Here is a 17,534-nt window from a genome sequence, read left to right as displayed (position 1 = left end):
TGCAGATTGAGAAGTTCATATTCAGTTTTATAAATGTGAACTTTGACCTCATTCCTCCTCTACTTTTCCAAATTCTATTTAAACATGTTTTTAGTTGTAGGCAGCTGCAAGTGCATCTCAATGACCTAGATGATTCTACCCACAATTGAATTTTGATATTTCTCTGTCTGATTCTCCTGGCTTTAGGGGATTAGTACCTCCCAAAACAGCCTGATGCATAGATATGTTATCCCGATTAGATTTTGAAATGAGTTTTTTTCATATGTCCATACTATTGGTATTAGCCCTTCTGCATTTCACAGAACAGATGTACAAGATAACAAGGTCAGTCATCACAGAACCAAGCAAGCAAACTCCCCTGCCTAGAAATAGAACCTAACTGTGGCCTCTGGGATACAGTGTTTTGATCAAATGGACTAAATGCAAGAGTACGCACACATACTTGTTAGCACATACCCAAAGAATCATTCATTCATATATTTGTTCATGTAGCCATAATTTATAGAATGCCAACTATATAGCAGGCATTGTATATTTAATAAATAAAATTTAATGTAAAAAATTTTTTTGACTACTACCCTCTTTGGGACAAATCAAGTGTGGTATCTATGTATGATTATATCAAAGGACTAGCCAACCACTGAGGAATAGTGTCCACAGAAAGTAATTGGAATCTGCCAAGGCGCCTCATCTCTCCAAGGCGAGGCCGGACTTCGATGAAGGAGGCCTGTGCCTTCCCTCCAAGAGGGCACCCACATTCACAGACCTGTCTCCCCAACCCGTTCTCTGATGCCCAAGAGCTCTTTCACAGGAGGCAGCTATTTCATGACATAATTAAAGGGAATAGCTAAGAGCAGAGGTAACATACTGTCAACAAGTCACATGTGGATACAAAAGACTAAAATCAGTTTCTCCACTGAGGAGACTTTGATCCCAGTGTGGGTAAGGGGAATGTTGGATTTGGAATTTTAAGAGGTTGAGCTGAGGTCCATGAAGTAATACACACACACACACACACACATACACACATACTCAGTGGGGCCTGGGGAACTGGCCCCGTGCCCCTTTGCCTATTTTTAGGCTGTACTGGATGCTGTCCCATCAGTCTACTGACTCAGGAGCTCTGCTTATTCACAGTGTCCTGCTTACCAGCCCTGAAGCCACCCAGACCAATTGTTTTCTGTGATCTGACGTGGTCTGGTAAGGCAAGGCCAGTGAGATTAGACTATTCCATGCACCTTTTTACAGAACAAGTTGAGCAGAAGTAACTTCTAAAATTGCTGCAACCCCAGGATGACTCAGAAGCAATCTCATCTATCATTTGAATCTGGAAAGGGGGAGAGGGAGTGACACATTTTAGTGCAGAAGAACAGCCCTTCAACTGGAGATGAGAATACGTGTAGCTGTAACATATGCAACACACAGGGATACTATGAGGATAAAGAACTGTAGGTCTCTCTGGGTATCGCATCCATGTCTGAAATCAAATGAATGAAAATTAAATGATAAAACAAGCCAAACAGAATTACAATAAAAATTTATATGGCGGGGAATACTATTTTAAACTCAGTTCATGATCTATGCCTTACTAGAGGTTTCCAGACCAATGGAAGTACCTACTTGCCCCCAATTCATTGAAATTGGCTGACTTCTGTGAATATAACATACCCTCCCCATGCCTGGAATGTAAAGTAGAGATCTCTGAAAATAGATTCATCAATGAGCATTTGATTTGGCACAAAATAAACAAATAAGAAAAATTAATAAAGCCTAGAGCAGCTAACCTCTTTCTCTTCAGGGAACTGGCTAAAATCTTTCTATTATTCTAATTATATCAGAGAGAAAATTCCAATTGCATACTTGTCCTTTTAACTTCATGCTAATCCATTTTCCTTGTAACTAGGCCTATAAATAGGTGATGGAAATGGAACTAGGCTAATATAGGAAGTGGAAGTGAGGGAAACCAGAAATATTTGAAGCTCAGAATTCTGAATACAGGAACTAGAAGCAATTCCTCTGATGTGACTATAGAAATGTAAAACGTATAAACATCCTTGACCTGATTTTTTATTCAAGATCAGTTACTAACCCAGTGGGTTAGGTGGATAAGGAATTCAAGACTCTTCCATCAACAATAGTGGCTCTGGAAGTGCAAAGGCAGAACTATTTATTCTTAAGCATCTCAAACCCCCAGAGGAGCGGTACCTATCTGGAAAAATCACTCTCCCCAGGAGGTTTTGATACTTCCTCTGGAGAGCTGTCCCTTCCTCCATGTTTTGCCCCAGTTTTCGTAGCCCTTCTCTGCCTTAGTTTCCCATCAGTAAAATGAGAATGATGTGTTTAAGAATCTGTAAATGTGTAAAGGGATACGCAAAGAAAAATTTCAGTATCTCCCACTTGCATTTTGTATTCAGACAGTTTTTAATACGGGAAGACAAAACTGGATTTGTTGAACACTCTAGTTAAGCTCTTGAGCATGTAGGTTCTAAAGAGAATCTGAAAATAGCATTGATTAGAAGTAAACATGGTCCACAGTCTGTTAAAGGTCATTGTGACTTGCTTCAGAGTATTGAGATTATTTCTACCAAATATGTTAAAGGAGAGAAGAAGAGACACAGGGTTGGCATGTATCAATGATTGGGCTACACGTCATAAAACTATCATTTATTGAGCCCTATATAAATGCCAACAGGCTGCAAAGAGCTTAACAAGCAATATCTTATTTAATCCCCTCCAACAGTCTTTTGTTATTAGTTCCATTGTACAGTTACAAAAGTGATACAAAGAAATTAGGTAGCATGCCCATGTCCCACAAAAACTTATAAAGCAGTATGTAAGCTTAATTTTTATGATTACACTTTTCCTCTTAGCTACCATGTTAAGTTAATAGGATTATTAGAAATGACCAAGAGAAATTGTAAGTGGAAGAGAGTTGAGAAGTGGCCTGTCATTCTTCATGACTATACAGCTCTTTGAGTGTTTCACAAGATGAATGAAAAGAAACTACATTGGGATCTGAGTCTTAACGTGACTTAACAGAGGAGGAGAGGGTATGACTGATCACATTCCCAAACAATCTATTCAGTAACAGTGTAACTGAAGGCAACCTGCTCTTACCGTAGGAGTCTATAGGTTTATTCCTATTATAAATTAATTTATATAGAAAAACAGTAACTCCCTGATATGGTGTCATAGACCTACTCAAGAAATTGTCCTCTGCCTAATTAAAATAAATCCATAATAAGCTGATACTTTGTCTCTGAGTCAGCCACATTTGTATCGGGAGAAGAAAACACTGAGAACAAAATTACTGTGAAAAAGATTTTGAAATTGGACCTTGTCACTAGGGGGCACTTAGGGATATAAAATCAGCATTGCCAAAAGTACTTTCTGAAGTAAAGCAATTACTGATATATATATATGTCTTTTAAAGGGAGGAAAAGAATTCAGGATACCTTTTGATGGACTATTTTTAGGGGCCAAGTTGTTCAGAGCAGGAACATTTAAGGAGGGCACAGTTTTGATGCCAAAAGTCCTGCCTTTCCGCTCCCTGCGTCTTTCACCGCTGGAAGCCCGGATGTGACATTCAGGGGAAAGTAATCATAAAAGAGAAAGGAAAGAACAGTGAGAACAGAAACCTTCCCGGTGCTCAGTCCTTGCATTGCTTTCTCGGCCTCTCGCTCGCTCTTGCCCCTCCTGGGGCCTCTCCCTGAGGACGCTGACACCCCTCCCCTTCGGCCTCCGCGTTTCTTGGTCTTCGTGTGCACAAGCCTCTTTCACTCCGCTGACCTACCCTTGTGCCTGGCTGCGTTCCCCGACTTTGCTGTTCTGTTTTCACTGGCTGTGACACTGAACTCTGGTCTTGGTTTTATTCTTGTTTCGTAGGGCTGTTTTTTCCCACACCCCATTCAGACCCTCACATCCCTATTTCCTCAAGAAATCAACAAAATGTGTTTCCAGAATCTGTTTTGCCAAAACGTGATGGTAACAAGACTATGTGTTATCTGAAGCCAGAGGAGAAGAGTTTCTCACCCTGATCAAGTAACTGGGGAGAAAAATAGAGTGAAAAACACATTCTTCACGTGATAGTCTCTTACAGGATACAAACAGGCAGAAAAACCCATTTCATGGTGTATATACAAGACCAAACCACAGATTGAAAAGTGGAAGGTGTGGCCAAAGAGGCTTGCTTTGTCCACAGGACACCAAACAACCATTTTAATTGATTTTCTATTCCAGATTCTTGGTTTTTTTGTTTTGTTTTGTTTTGGGGTTTTTTACTGTCACATGAAGTCGTTAGCCAAGGAAGATCCTGAAGTCCCATGTTTAAGGGATATCCGACATCCCAGCAACCCCCACTAACAAAGATGGGAGACTTCACTTGCCCTGCTCCTTAATGTGAAGGGAGGAAAGTCTTCCCATATATGCACCCTATCTGCGGAAATTACCCTGAAGTTATAATTAAGAAAATAATTGCAAGTACAATTTACCAGTTCATCCTGTAAATTGAAATGCTTCACGCACCGACCTAGTTTGTAAGCTCTGGGCTAACCTCCCAGGGGTGGTGGTTCTAGGACTTGAATAACGACATGGTTGCCTGGGACTCATGATTCTTGTCTGTCCCCTGACTCGCCATGTGGTCAGGGAAAGTCAACACACTGTCAATTTGTTCTGGTAGAAAAATTATTAGTATCATTGTTATGCAGATTACCCTGGAGCTTTGATTTCGATAAGCCAACCTTGCGCTCAACCTTTAAGGGAACTTTTTACTCACACAAGCAACAAATGTTGCTTCAGATGTCAATTTTCACAAAATTTGTTATTTCAAAATTATGTTTAGGATTCATCAATTTGTTCTACTTAAAGTTCAATCAGATCATAAGACATCCACTCAATCAAACCATGTGGCTGTTATAATAAACAGATACATTTATTTTAATTTCAATTTTTTGACTTGGTAAAAGATTTCTGTTTTCCTACATTTTTGCTTTTTGATGTCGTTTCCCTCCTGGCATGACTCTACGGACCTAACTCCATATTCTATGTATTTCTTCACACAGTCACTAATATTGTATAACTCCTTAACACTTTCCTTAGGAAGAGTGAACATTTGCTCTTCTTGCACCCTTAAAACACCCCATTTCTATATCACATCCACTTCCTGGCTTCTAGAACTACCTAGATGGTCCATGAATGCTGTAGGCTTTACTGGTGTTAACTGGACTTTCTCACCCCACCAAGGCCTCAGTGGGGACCGGCAGGCTGCCTCACTCAAGTTTGTGGGTCTCCAGGTGGGGTCCCATGGCAGAGACGGAGGTCTCAGTCATGCCAGCCTAGACTCAGGACTGCCCCGCTGTCATTTCTCTGGTATTCCATTGACCAAACAAGTCCCAGAGACTCCCAGATTTCAAGGATGGGAAGATGAACTCCACCATTTGAGAGGAGCCGCAAAGCCTCATCACGAGGCCACGGGGACAGGAAAGGGAATGACTGCTGCACTGTTCGCAAACACCTGGCCACAAACATTTCTTAAAAGAGGGGCTGGGGGGTCTAACTGACAGGTCTAAGAACCACTGCTGTAGTCCCAGAGCAGGGAAATAGATCAAATTTGCACTTAGGAGCCCGCCCAACAGTCTATGGAAGATGGATTGCTAGAACGCATGCATGGAAAAAGGAAATAGCAACGCTATTGCAATCTCCCAAGAGAGGGATGGGCTGGAAAAATATAAGAATGATGCAGGCCTGCAGGTGGGATTCTGCAGTTTGTGAACCTCAGAGCGAATGGGAACCGATTGCTCCCTGCCATTGTTTCCCAGCTGGGGGCCCAGGCCCGCGGCTGACTTAATTCAAAAGAAGGGGCACCTTTTTCTAATTCATCCACCCAGAGCATGTGCCTTCCCTTTACATTGTTAGCCTCAAGGGGAAACCTTTTTAAAAATGTGTCTCTCCACAGGAGCAGTATTTTGTAATTGGCGCAGGCTCTGTATAAGCTTGGCCGGAGACTGGATTGCTCTCTCCTGATTCTATGCCTTTTTCACACTTCTTGTACTTAGAGTGACCTTTTCCCCTCATCTTCCTGGCAAATTCTTCTTGTCTTTCAAGAGTAAAACTAGATTACTTCTGATTCCATGCCATTCCCCACATCAGTGGAGAGAATGCCACCCCCAAGCCCAACTGTGTGTTGATGTTTACCCAGAACCAAGCTCCATTCTAAGTAGGTCTTGCCTGAAATGAGATCCTGAGTAATCCAGTTCTGTCCTGTCACAGCTGCTAATACTCCTGCCACCCTCCCACCAGGCAAGTTGAGATCTCTAAGGAAGGGTGTGCCCAGCAAAAAGAATCAGGCAAAAGCTCATTCTTTATTTTTATGATGCTTTATGCCAGACCCCATGAAGTATCTGTAAACTAGAGGTAGAGACAGGCCAATTGGCCTCCAACCCAATCAAGTCATGGAACCTTCTTTCCTCTCCCAACTAGTTCCACATCGAAATCTCATCTCATTTTAGCATTCTGAAAGCAAAAACACTCATAGGAAAATAAGAAAAATTTGTTTGCAAAACCAACTTCCATATTCCTGTCCTGCTAATGCTCAACCCAAATAACATCCCTGGGCTTGAATCAGCATCTCAGTATCTTCCTCCAGAGGCGTCAGGGCAGAACAGTGAGGGTGGCGTCTGTTCCCCAACGGGGTGGAAGTCTCCCACTTCCTCCTTTCCTCTACCAAGTGCATGACTGGACAGTCATGGTCTCACTCAGCCTATTTATTATGCCAGTCAGAGAAGATCCATGGCTTCTTGGAAAAACCCAGCCTTTATTTTCATGGACAACTTCCAATCTATGCTCCTGCTCTTATGAACCCAAGTAGGAGGAAAGCACACACACCCATACACACACACAAAATTTTTTAAACTTGACTATCTAAAAATAAAAATCTTTTCTAAATCATATTATGCCTTAGTCATACAAAAAGGCAAATATAAGCTAAGAAAAATAGCTTTTACAATAGATTCGGCATAAAGGGGGTTAAAAATCTTAATACAAAGAGCTTTTACAAATCAGTGAGTTAAAAATGAACTACCTAATAAACTGAGAAAAGGATGTGGAAACAGGCAATGAAAAAAAATGTTGTACACTATTAATCAAATAAATCCTGGTGTATGGAATGGTAATATTAATACCTAATTTTATATAAAACATAACAAAAACACTGTTGATAATATATAAGTATAAATCTATACTATATAGCAATATATAGAATATAATACAGTACATGTGTAAAATACAGTTTCATGATGATTTGTGGTATTATTTTGATAGTGACACACTGCTGAGTTTGATATGTGTGTGTTTTATATGCCACACTACTGTACTTGTCTACTTCCTCCTACTGGACCACAGTGAGTTTTCAGTTTTATTCACAGAACCCAACACAGCATCTGGCACAGAGCAGGCATTCAGTAAATGTTTGTTAAATGAATAGATTCTTGTGACTATAGCTGTTACTCTGTTTACTCCGGTCCTTCTAAACAGAGAGGAAAAACGTTTTACCAAATCAGATATACTTCTAAATTGTAAATCTCTTCTTTCAGTCTGTTTCCTGTTTAGAAGTCTCAGCTTCTAAGGGAAGGTAACAGACAACTGAAAGCTTGGCATCGAAACGGGTACCTTGTGGACCCTAAGTAAGTAATGAGAAAACACACAGACTTCAGAAAACATATCTTATTTCCATTTAATTTTCCCAAACTTTAAATCACAATTACATTCTTCAAAGCTTATAAGAACATAGTAGAGAAACTCATTATTTGAGGAAATCTCTTGTCTACCATAGTGGCTTTTCAGACTGTAATCCCTGGAGTCTGAGCCCCACAGGGCCCTCTCAGCACCGAGGAGGCACTCTCTCTGGACTCCACCTCCCATTTCAACAGAGCAGTTCTGGAAAAAATTGTTTTTATAGCAATTTATGAATTGATATACAAGGAATAAAGGGTTCAGTGACATTATAAAACAAATATGAAAATTATGTCCAAAAACCCACTTTTAATGCTGTGTACACACATCTTCTACTCCTACATCTGTTTTATATCCTACTCCTTCTTCACTGAGCTGGTTTATAGGTCTGAAAGTCTGACGAAGTCTGGCCAGCTCCCCCAGTGGATCAGCTGCTTCGGTCTCTGTGCCTTCTTCTTATACTCTCTGCTCACATGTGCTTTGTATCCTTCTGGGGCAGTGATCTCCAAAGTGGGTTGCTTATACCTTAAGAGGTGTGAAAGATAATATGTTAGGGAAGAAAAAGTAGAACTTCCATTTATGTGTATTTTTTATCTTTTTAATTATTTGTTTTGGGGTGGAGTAAGATGAGGGAGAGAGAGAACAGAAAACAAATAAATGGTGGAGAGAGTTTAGTGCTGCACAATGAAAAAGATTTGAAACCACTTATCTAGTTTGTGAACTTCATTTCTGTGTCTTCGGGTAAAATATCACTTTCCCAATAAAATAATTTTGAAAGAGTAGACAGCTTATTTCAGATTTTCTTCATCTGAGTTCTCTGAAAGTAAAGCACACCTTCACTAAGACTTTGAAAAGTCCCTTTGTAAGTGAGCACCTCTGCCACCAGACTCACCTAATTTCTCCCAGAAGACTCCTCTGTGACTACAGTTTTTTTCTTGCCAAAGGTGCTGAAGCCCCAAGGTGCCCAACAGATCCACAGCTCTGCCTGTGGAAACCAACAGCAAAGAAGCTGCAGTTAAACAAGGTGGATCTGGGATGAAACTAGAGAGCATGGTCAGCTTTAGAGGTCAGGGTGCGAGGCGAGGGTGAGGAAAGGGATGTCCATAGCGTCATCCACCGGGATCGATTGGAGGAAGGCAGAAGGAGCATTCTGAATGTGCTCCAAAATACAACGACAGCCTGGATCTCTGTGTTAAATGATTAAACGAGTACAGCACCAATCTCATTTTCCATATCTTTCGTTGTGCTAGTCTCCTGTATATGGAAACCTTTTTGCCCTATTTTAACTGATGTATTTCAGAACTTGCCACTAAATAAATAGCTTTTCATCAACGCACATGTTCTCGCAAACCTTTGGATGTCCAACTAAATTATATGTATTTTTAGTCTTTATTTTAATTTTGTCAATAGATGTCCCTAAATACTCATAACAACTATTGTATTACTTCTGACTCTGTAATATCTTATAAATTATAATGCTTATAAAAATCCCTGAAAGCTAGGTAATTTTTATCCCTTGGGTTACAAGGTAGGAAGTTAGGACAAAAAATAGAACCTTTCACAAGATTTAGATGATATACTGTCATGAGATCCTTTTATTTTCTCTAATTTCCAATATTTTCTTTATATAAACTCTTAAAAATTTTTGTTCTGTTTAAATTGAAAATAAAATATTGAGTTTGATCTTATTAAACATTTAATTACTTTCAGAAATGCACTTTATGAGATCCAGTAAAGTCAGTTTCAATAATACAGACTAAAAATCTAATACCCTGCTTGGAACACAGTTTTTGAGAGAACACTACGTCGGTGCTCGTGTTTACTTTGGAAATGAATTATTGTTTTACAGGCTAAATGCTGCCAGGATTGATTGTGAAAAGCCATCGTGGAATATTTTAGATACTATTGTTTAATACAAAGTGAACAGGCACATAGTATGTTTACTTTTTTTAAATGGCCTCAGAAAGTTGTTATACTTGTATTTATTACCTACTCTGTGCTTCCAAACCGTAAATCAGCAGCTGTATCTGAACTGTAAGCAGACCCCATTGTGTATAAATGTGGCATAAGCATTTTCAAAGCTTTTTGCACAATCTCATTATCATGATCAGTTATTGCTTTTCTTCCCGAGAGAAGGGTTGTCCATCCTAATTTAGTAGTGAAGGACTGACTTTTATTATGTTCTCCCAAGTGAAAAGGAGCTCCAGTTCTTTCAAATGGAATGATGACCATCTGGCTTTTGTGGGAGGCATGGGGACTGGGGAATGGCCTGACCCCGCAGGTACCCAGAGGAAAGCCCACTGGTGCCTTGGCCAGCGCGCCCCACTGGCCCCTTCGGGCAAGAGCACCGCCTGAGAAGCCCTTCCGGTGCATTCCCACGTGACAGCCAGGCACTTCCGGCCTTTACAAGGAAGCTCATTCCCATCTGATGTGAGTAAGAAAAGAAGACGAAGACATAACTAAGGAATAATAGTCTCTGGATTTCTGTGTACTCCCACTTCCTTACTTTCATTTTTAATCTTCTTTATTCTTGCCCATTCTTTAGTTACCCAATATTTTTTAAATATGTGTTTGTCCCTAAGCCAGTGCCATTACCTGAGGTTACACACACAGGGGCTTTAGTCCCTCAGAGGGGAAGGCAGAGTGCAAACCAGCGAGTGCAGAGCCACGGGGCAGGCACCACAGGAAATGGGCGAGGTGAGCGGGGACACTGCAAGGGCGTGGGCTCAGTGGGGACGGGCATGGCACACGGGGAGAGAGGCCGGGATGCCTGGTGCAGATGGTCCTCGGGAGCAGGAGAAGCCACCACATCCCTGACTGGGTGCTGCGCCCTGAAGAACAGCTGTTTGGGACCGTCTCTGCTGCTTGTAATCCCTGCACCCCGCCAATGGTCATAAAATGAACATGTTACAGAAAAACAGCAACACAGAAGGGAGAGTCAAAAGAAAAATAATGCTTTTTCATAGCTTTGTAATTACGGTGTGCCCTGCAGGGTGGAACTGTGCTTTGTCAGGGAATCAATGGCAGGAAGTGTGTATATGGGACCTTTCCAGACCCTGACGAGAGGCTGTGGCGCAAATTTCTATTAGGCCAGAAAAATGATGAGCGGGCCCAGGAGACAGTGACAGAAACACAGCAAAGTGGTAATGTGCTAATAAAAAGGGAAAAGAACTTTCAGTTGGAGACTAATTTTGCACAGTGTTGTCTCTCCGGTGTACTGGAATGGACATCAAGCTACAGGACGGCAACCACCCTGACCTTGTCCTCGGCAGAAGTCCCCACCTCAGCATGCAGGGACTGTTCCCCAAGGAATCAGAGCTACACTCTAGAGATGCAGATCGGTGGGGCAACCCCTTCACGTGCAGCTTAGGGGAAATCTTCCATAGTGTAGAGAGGTATCTCTAGTCTACAATGGTTCTTCTTCTAGTTCCATGCCATGGCATCAGTTTTAAATGATTAACCAAACCCTTACAGGCGGTTTAGGAAGATGGGTTGGACTGTGTAACTGATATGCCTCATAATAAATAATACTGAAACATTTTGGTTTTGTAAAGACTCTACTACTAATAGCACTTTCTCTACTTAGGATTTTGCTTGTAGTTTTATTGTGGAGAACTGCTTATTGTAGGAAAATTTCTTCCACCCTTCTGCATGATTGCTAACATTATTGAGCAGTGGTGGAGGTGGTAAGAGGGGCTTCTAAGCATAGCACAACACTACCAGTCAGGTAAGTCTGCTGCTGTCCCCTCTTAGAAACAAAGAAGTGGAGCTCACAGAGTTAAACAACTTGCCCACTTAGCTAGCAAGGGGTAGAGCAAAATTGTAACTCAAGTAGTCAGAATACAAGACCATGCAATGACCCATTATGCTAAGATGTTTAAAGTACTTCTAAAAAATACTATGTTTTTTCTGACAGTGGTGAGACATATGCTTAGAGGTACAAAAGATTATTGTTGACAACAGAAAAATATGGCTCAAATCAATTTTCTATTGTTTTCCTCTAGTAAGTAGTATAAAGTCAAATTAAGAGATTAGACATAGTTTATACACCTATATGTTCACATAGGTATAATATCTGATGTTAGATTGTGCACACATATGCACACAGGCATGCATTCACACACTCCACACTCACACTGTGAAAGAACAAGAGATTATTGGACTGAAATCCAAGGCTGTCCTATAACATGAGTTCGTATGCTCCAGTCCAAGGAATTATTCAGTTGCTCAGTCTCTAGGATCTTCTGGATGTCAATTCTCATTCCTCCCTTTCACCTTCCCTGGCCCATGGCATTTAGTTTTGTCCTATGTAGAACCTATTGCTACCAGAACTATTCACCAATAATTATAAAGGCAATTGATGAAGAAGAGACCTTCCTCTCCCTCCCCTTCTGGGTCTGAAGTCCCTCTAATGAAAAAATACACTGCTGGCTAAGAGTCACGTTCACAGAGCTTAAGTAGTGGCACCCTAGGTACAATATATGGGAGTCTAAGGACTGCCTGAGGAACTCAGTTAGGCTGTCCCCCAGGCCTGCATGAGCCCTGCTGGACGTTGAATCCCTCTGAGCACCCACGGTGATCCTGCACAAAGCCTGATGGCCCTTAGAGGTCAGCCAGATCCAGGCCCTTCCACCAGATTTTGTAAGCAGCACACAGAGTATCTGGATTTGTCCCCACATGGCCACTGCATGTTGGCTATATAATTTCTTCTTCTTAAAACTAGTAAAAACAAGGTCTCTGCTAATTCTTGGGCTTTTTAGCCCTCTCTTAGAAGGGAAACTGAAATAAGGGAAAGCACAACCTCAACTAAATAATTACAGAACTAAAATTAAAAGCAATTAAGGGAGCCAGGATGGTGGCGTGAGTAGAGCAGCGGAAATCTCCTCCCAAAACCACATATATACATGAAAATATAACAAAGACAACTCTTCCTAAAATAGAGATCAGAGGACACAGGACAACATCCAGACCACATCCACACCTGCGAGAACCCAGCGCCTTGTGAAGGGGGTAACATACAAGCCCTGGCCCGGCGGGACCCAAGCACCCCTCCCCTCAGCCCCTGGCGGGTAGAGAGGAGTCAGCAGGGAGGGAAAGAGAGCCCAGGACTGCTGAACACCCAGCCCCAGGATTCCGGACCAGAGCACAGACACAGTGCATGCGTGGGGTCCTGGATACTAGGGAAACAGGGCGGGAGGACCGGTGAGTGGGTGCCTGAGGCTGACGCTGGAGAACAAAGAAATGGGAGAGGCTTTTTTTTTGGCGAGTGCTTTTTGGAAGCCTTAAAGGGACAGGGACCCCAATACTAGGGAAACAGGGCAGCAAGACTAGTGAGCGGGTGCCTGAGACGGGCGCCTGAGGACAAAGAAAATCGCGCGTTTTTCCCTTTTTTTTGGCAAGTGCTTTTTGGAAGCCTTAAAAGGACAGGGACCCAATACTAGGGAAACAGGGCAGCCAGACCGGTGAGTGGGTGCCTGAGACTGGCACCTGAGGACAAAGAAAATCACACGTATTTCCCTTTTATTTAGGCGACTGCTTTATGGAAGCCTTAAAGGGACAGAGGCCCCAATATTGGGAAACAGGGGAGCAAGACTGGTGAGCAGGTGCCTGACACCGGCGACTGAGGACAAAGAAAATGGCGCGTTTTTCCCTTTTTTTTTTTTTTTCTCCTTCGTTGTTGCTGTTGGTGTTTTGGTTTGGAGAGTGCCTTTTGGAAGTCTTAAAGGGGCAGGACAGGAAACTTAGCCCAGAGGCAGGGAATCTGGGGGTCTCTGGACACTCTAACCCCCTGGGAAACAGGGAGCACAGAGGCCCCTTACGGAGATAAATAGCATGACGGCCACTCCCCCGACAATGGGGCTCCACCATTTTGGAGGAACAGCCCCAGCCAGGCCACGCACACAGCAACAGCGGAGATAAACTCCAAACAAACCAGGCAGGTAACTGAAGCCATGTCTGCGCACAGTTCCCAAGCATAAGCCACTAGAGGTCGCTATTCTCCCAGGAGAGGAGGGCCACAAACCAACAAGAAGGAAAGCTCTCCCAGCTGTCACTCGTACCAGCTCTGCAAACTATCTCTATCACCATGAAAAGGCAAAACTACAGGCAGACAAAGATCACAGAGACAACACCTGAGAAGGAGACAGACCTAACCAGTCCTCCTGAAAAAGAATTCAAAATAAAAATCATGAACATGCTGACAGAGATGCAGAGAAAAATGCAAGAGCAATGGGATGAGATGCAGAGAAAAATGCAAGAGCAATGGGATAAAGTCCGGAGGGAATCACAGATGTCAAGAAGGAGATCACAGAAGTGAAACAAACCCTGGAAGGATTTATAAGCAGAATGGATGAGATGCAAGAGGCCATTGAAGGAATAGAAACCAGAGAACAGGAACGTATAGAAGCTGACATAGAGAGAGATAAAAGGATCTCCAGGAACGAAACAACACTAAGAGAACTATGTGACCAATCCAAAAGGAATAATATTTGTATTATAGGGGTACCAGAAGAAGAAGAAAGAGGAAAAGGGATAGAAAGTCTCTTTGAAGAAATAATTGCTGAAAACTTCCCCAAACTGGGAGAGGAAATAATCGAACAGACCACGGAAATACACAGAATCCCCAACAGAAAGCATCCAAGGAGGACAACACCAAGACACATAATAATTAAAATGGCAAGGATCAAGGACAAGGAAAGAGTTTTAAAGGCAGCTAGAGAGAAAAAGATCACCTATAAAGGAAAACCCATCAGGCTAACATCAGACTTCTTGACAGAAACCCTACAGGCCAGAAGAGAATGGCATGATATATTTAATGCAATGAAACAGAAGGGCCTTGAACCAAGGATACTGCATCCACAACAACTATCATTTAAATATGATGGCGGGAATAAACAATTCCCAGACAAGCAAAAGCTGAGGGAATTTGCTTCCCACAAACCACCTCTACAGGGCATCTTACAGTGACTGCTATAGATGGGAGCACTCCTAAAAAGAGCACAGAACAAAACAGACAACATATGAAGGATGGAGGAGGAGGAATAAGAAGGGAGAGAAGAAAAGAATCTCCAGACAGTGTATATAACAGCTCAATAAGCAAGCTAAGTTAGGCAGTAAGATACTAAAGAAGCTAACCTTGGACCTTTGGTAACCACAAATCTAAAGCCTGCAATTGCAATAAGTACATATCTCTCAATAGTCACCCTAAATGTAAATGGACTTAATGCACCAATCAAAAGACACAGAGTAATAGAATGGATAAAAAAACAAAACCCATCTATATGCTGCTTACAAGAAACTCACCTCAAACCCAAAGACATGCACAGACTAAAAGTCAAGGGATGGAAAAACATATTTCAGGCAAACAACAGTGAGAAGAAAGCAGGGGTTGCGGTACTAATATCAGACAAAATAGACTTCAAAACAAAGAAAGTAACGAGATAAAGAAGGACACTACATAATGATAAAGGGCTCAGTCCAACAAGAGGATATAACCATTCTAAATATATATGCACCCAACACAGGAGCACCAGCATTTGTGAAACAAATACTAACAGAACTAAAGAGGGAAATAGACTGCAATGCATTCATTTTAGTAGACTTCAACACACCACTCACCCCAAAGGACAGATCCACCAGGCAGAAAATAAGTAAGGACACACAGGCACCTAACAACACACAAGAACAGATGGACCTAATCTACATCTATAGAATTCTACATCCAAAAGCAGGAGGATATACATTCTTCTCAAGTGCACATGGAACATTCTCCAGAATAGACCACATACTAGCTCACAAAAAGAGCCTCAGTAAATTCCAAAATATTGAAATTCTACCAACCAATTTTTCAGACCACAAAGGTATAAAACTAGAAATAAATTCTACAAAGAAAACAAAAAGGCTCACAAACACATGGAGGCTTAACAACATGCTTCTAAATAATCAATGGATCAACGAACAAATCAAAGCAGAGATCAAGGAATATATGGAAACAACTGGCAACAACAACACAAAGCCCCAACTTCTGTGGGATGCAGCGAAAGCAGTCTTAAGAGGAAAGTATATAGTGATCCAGGCACACTTGAAGAAGGAAGAACAATCCCAAATGAATAGTCTAACATCACAATTATTGAAACTGGAAAAAGAAGAACAAATGAGGCCTAAAGTCAGCAGAAGGAGGGACATAATAAAGATCAGAGAAGAAATAAACAAAATTGAGAAGAATAAAACAATAGCAAAAATCAACGAAACCAAGAGCTGGTTCTTTGAGAAAATAAACAAAATAGATAAGCCTCTAGCCAAACTTATTAAGAGAAAAAGAGAATCAACACAAATCAAAAGAATCAGAAATGAGAATGGAAAAATCATGACAGACTCCACAGAAATACAAAGAATTATTAAAGACTACTATGAAAACCTATATGCCAACAAGCTGGAAAACCTAGAAGAAATGGAAAACTTCCTAGAAAAGTACAACCTCCCAAGACTGACCAAGGAAGAAACACAAAAGTTAAACAAACCAATTACGAGCAAAGAAATTGAAACGGTAATAAAAAAACTACCCAAGAACAAAACCCCGGGGCCGGATGGATTTACCTCGGAATTTTATCAGACATATAGAGAAGACATAATACCCATTCTACTTAAAGTGTTCCAAAAAATAGAAGAGGAGGGAATACTCCCAAACTCATTCTATGAAGCCAACATCACCCTAATACCAAAACCAGGCAAAGACCCAACCAAAAAAGAAAATTACAGACCAATATTCCTGATGAATGTAGATGCAAAAATACTCAATAAAATATTAGCAAACAGAATTCAACAGTATATCAAAAGGATCATACACCATGACCAAGTGGGATTCATCCCAGGGATGCAAGGATGGTACAACATTCGAAAATCCATCAACATCATCCACCACATCAACAAAAAGAAAGACAAAAACCACATGATCATCTCCATAGATGCTGAAAAAGCATTTGACAAAATTCAACATCCATTCATGATAAAAACTCTCAGCAAAATGGGAATAGAGGGCAAGTACCTCCACATAATAAAGGCCATATATGATAAACCCACAGCCAACATTATACTGAACAGCGAGAAGCTGAAAGCTTTTCCTCTGAGATTGGGAACTAGACAGGGATGCCCACTCTCCCCACTGTTATTTAACATAGTACTGGAGGTCCTAGCCACGGCAATCAGACAAAACAAAGAAATACAAGGAATCCAGATTGGTAAAGAAGAAGTTAAACTGTCACTATTTGCAGATGACATGATATTGTACATAAAATACCCTAAAGACTCCACCCTAAAACTTCTAGAACTGATATCGGAATACAGCAAAGTTGCAGGATACAAAATTAACACACAGAAATCTGTAGCTTTCCTATACACTAACAATGAACCAATAGAAAGAGAAATCAGGAAAACAATTCCATTCACAATTGCATCAAAAAGAATAAAACACCTAGGAATAAACCTAACCGAAGAAGTGAATGAACTATACTCTGAAAACTACAAGTCACTCTTAAGAGAAATTATAGGGGACACTAACAAATGGAAAATCATCCCATGCTCATGGCTAGGAAGGATTAATATCGTCAAAATAGCCTTCCTGCCCAAAGCAATATACAGATTTGATGCAATCCCTCTCAAATTACCAGCAACATTCTTCAATGAACTGAAACAAATAATTCAAAAATTCATATGGAAACACCAAAGACCCTGAATAGCCAAAGCAATCCTGAAAAAGAAGAATAAAGTAGGGGGGATCTCACTCCCCAACTTCAAGCTCTACTACAAAG

General features: G+C 41.2%; 1 protein-coding gene and 1 long non-coding RNA gene across 4 annotated transcripts in view; one reads left to right on the top strand and one right to left on the bottom strand.

Annotated features, from left to right (window-relative positions):
* CHST9 (carbohydrate sulfotransferase 9) overlaps positions 1-17,534 on the top strand; it is a 261,701-nt gene that overhangs the window by 166,357 nt on the left and 77,810 nt on the right. The window lies entirely within an intron of this gene.
* Positions 7,679-17,534, bottom strand: part of LOC108386215 (uncharacterized) — a 271,240-nt gene continuing 261,384 nt past the window's right edge. For 2 of the 3 annotated variants that reach the window (XR_012121099.1, XR_012121098.1), the window contains exons 5-7: positions 8,621-8,713; positions 8,036-8,545; positions 7,688-7,932 (exon numbers count right to left, since the gene is read on the bottom strand). This is a non-coding gene — a long non-coding RNA (uncharacterized lncRNA). Of the gene's footprint in view, positions 7,933-8,035; positions 8,546-8,620; positions 8,714-17,534 lie in introns of all 3 variants that reach the window. The other variant, XR_012121100.1, reaches the window with a different exon arrangement.

This window comes from Manis javanica, chromosome 9 (assembly GCF_040802235.1).
Source record: "Manis javanica isolate MJ-LG chromosome 9, MJ_LKY, whole genome shotgun sequence".
In the NCBI taxonomy this organism is placed as follows: Eukaryota; Metazoa; Chordata; class Mammalia; order Pholidota; family Manidae; genus Manis; species Manis javanica.
The sequence above is the reverse complement of the archived record's forward strand: the minus strand, read 5'-3'. Positions and strand labels throughout refer to the sequence as shown.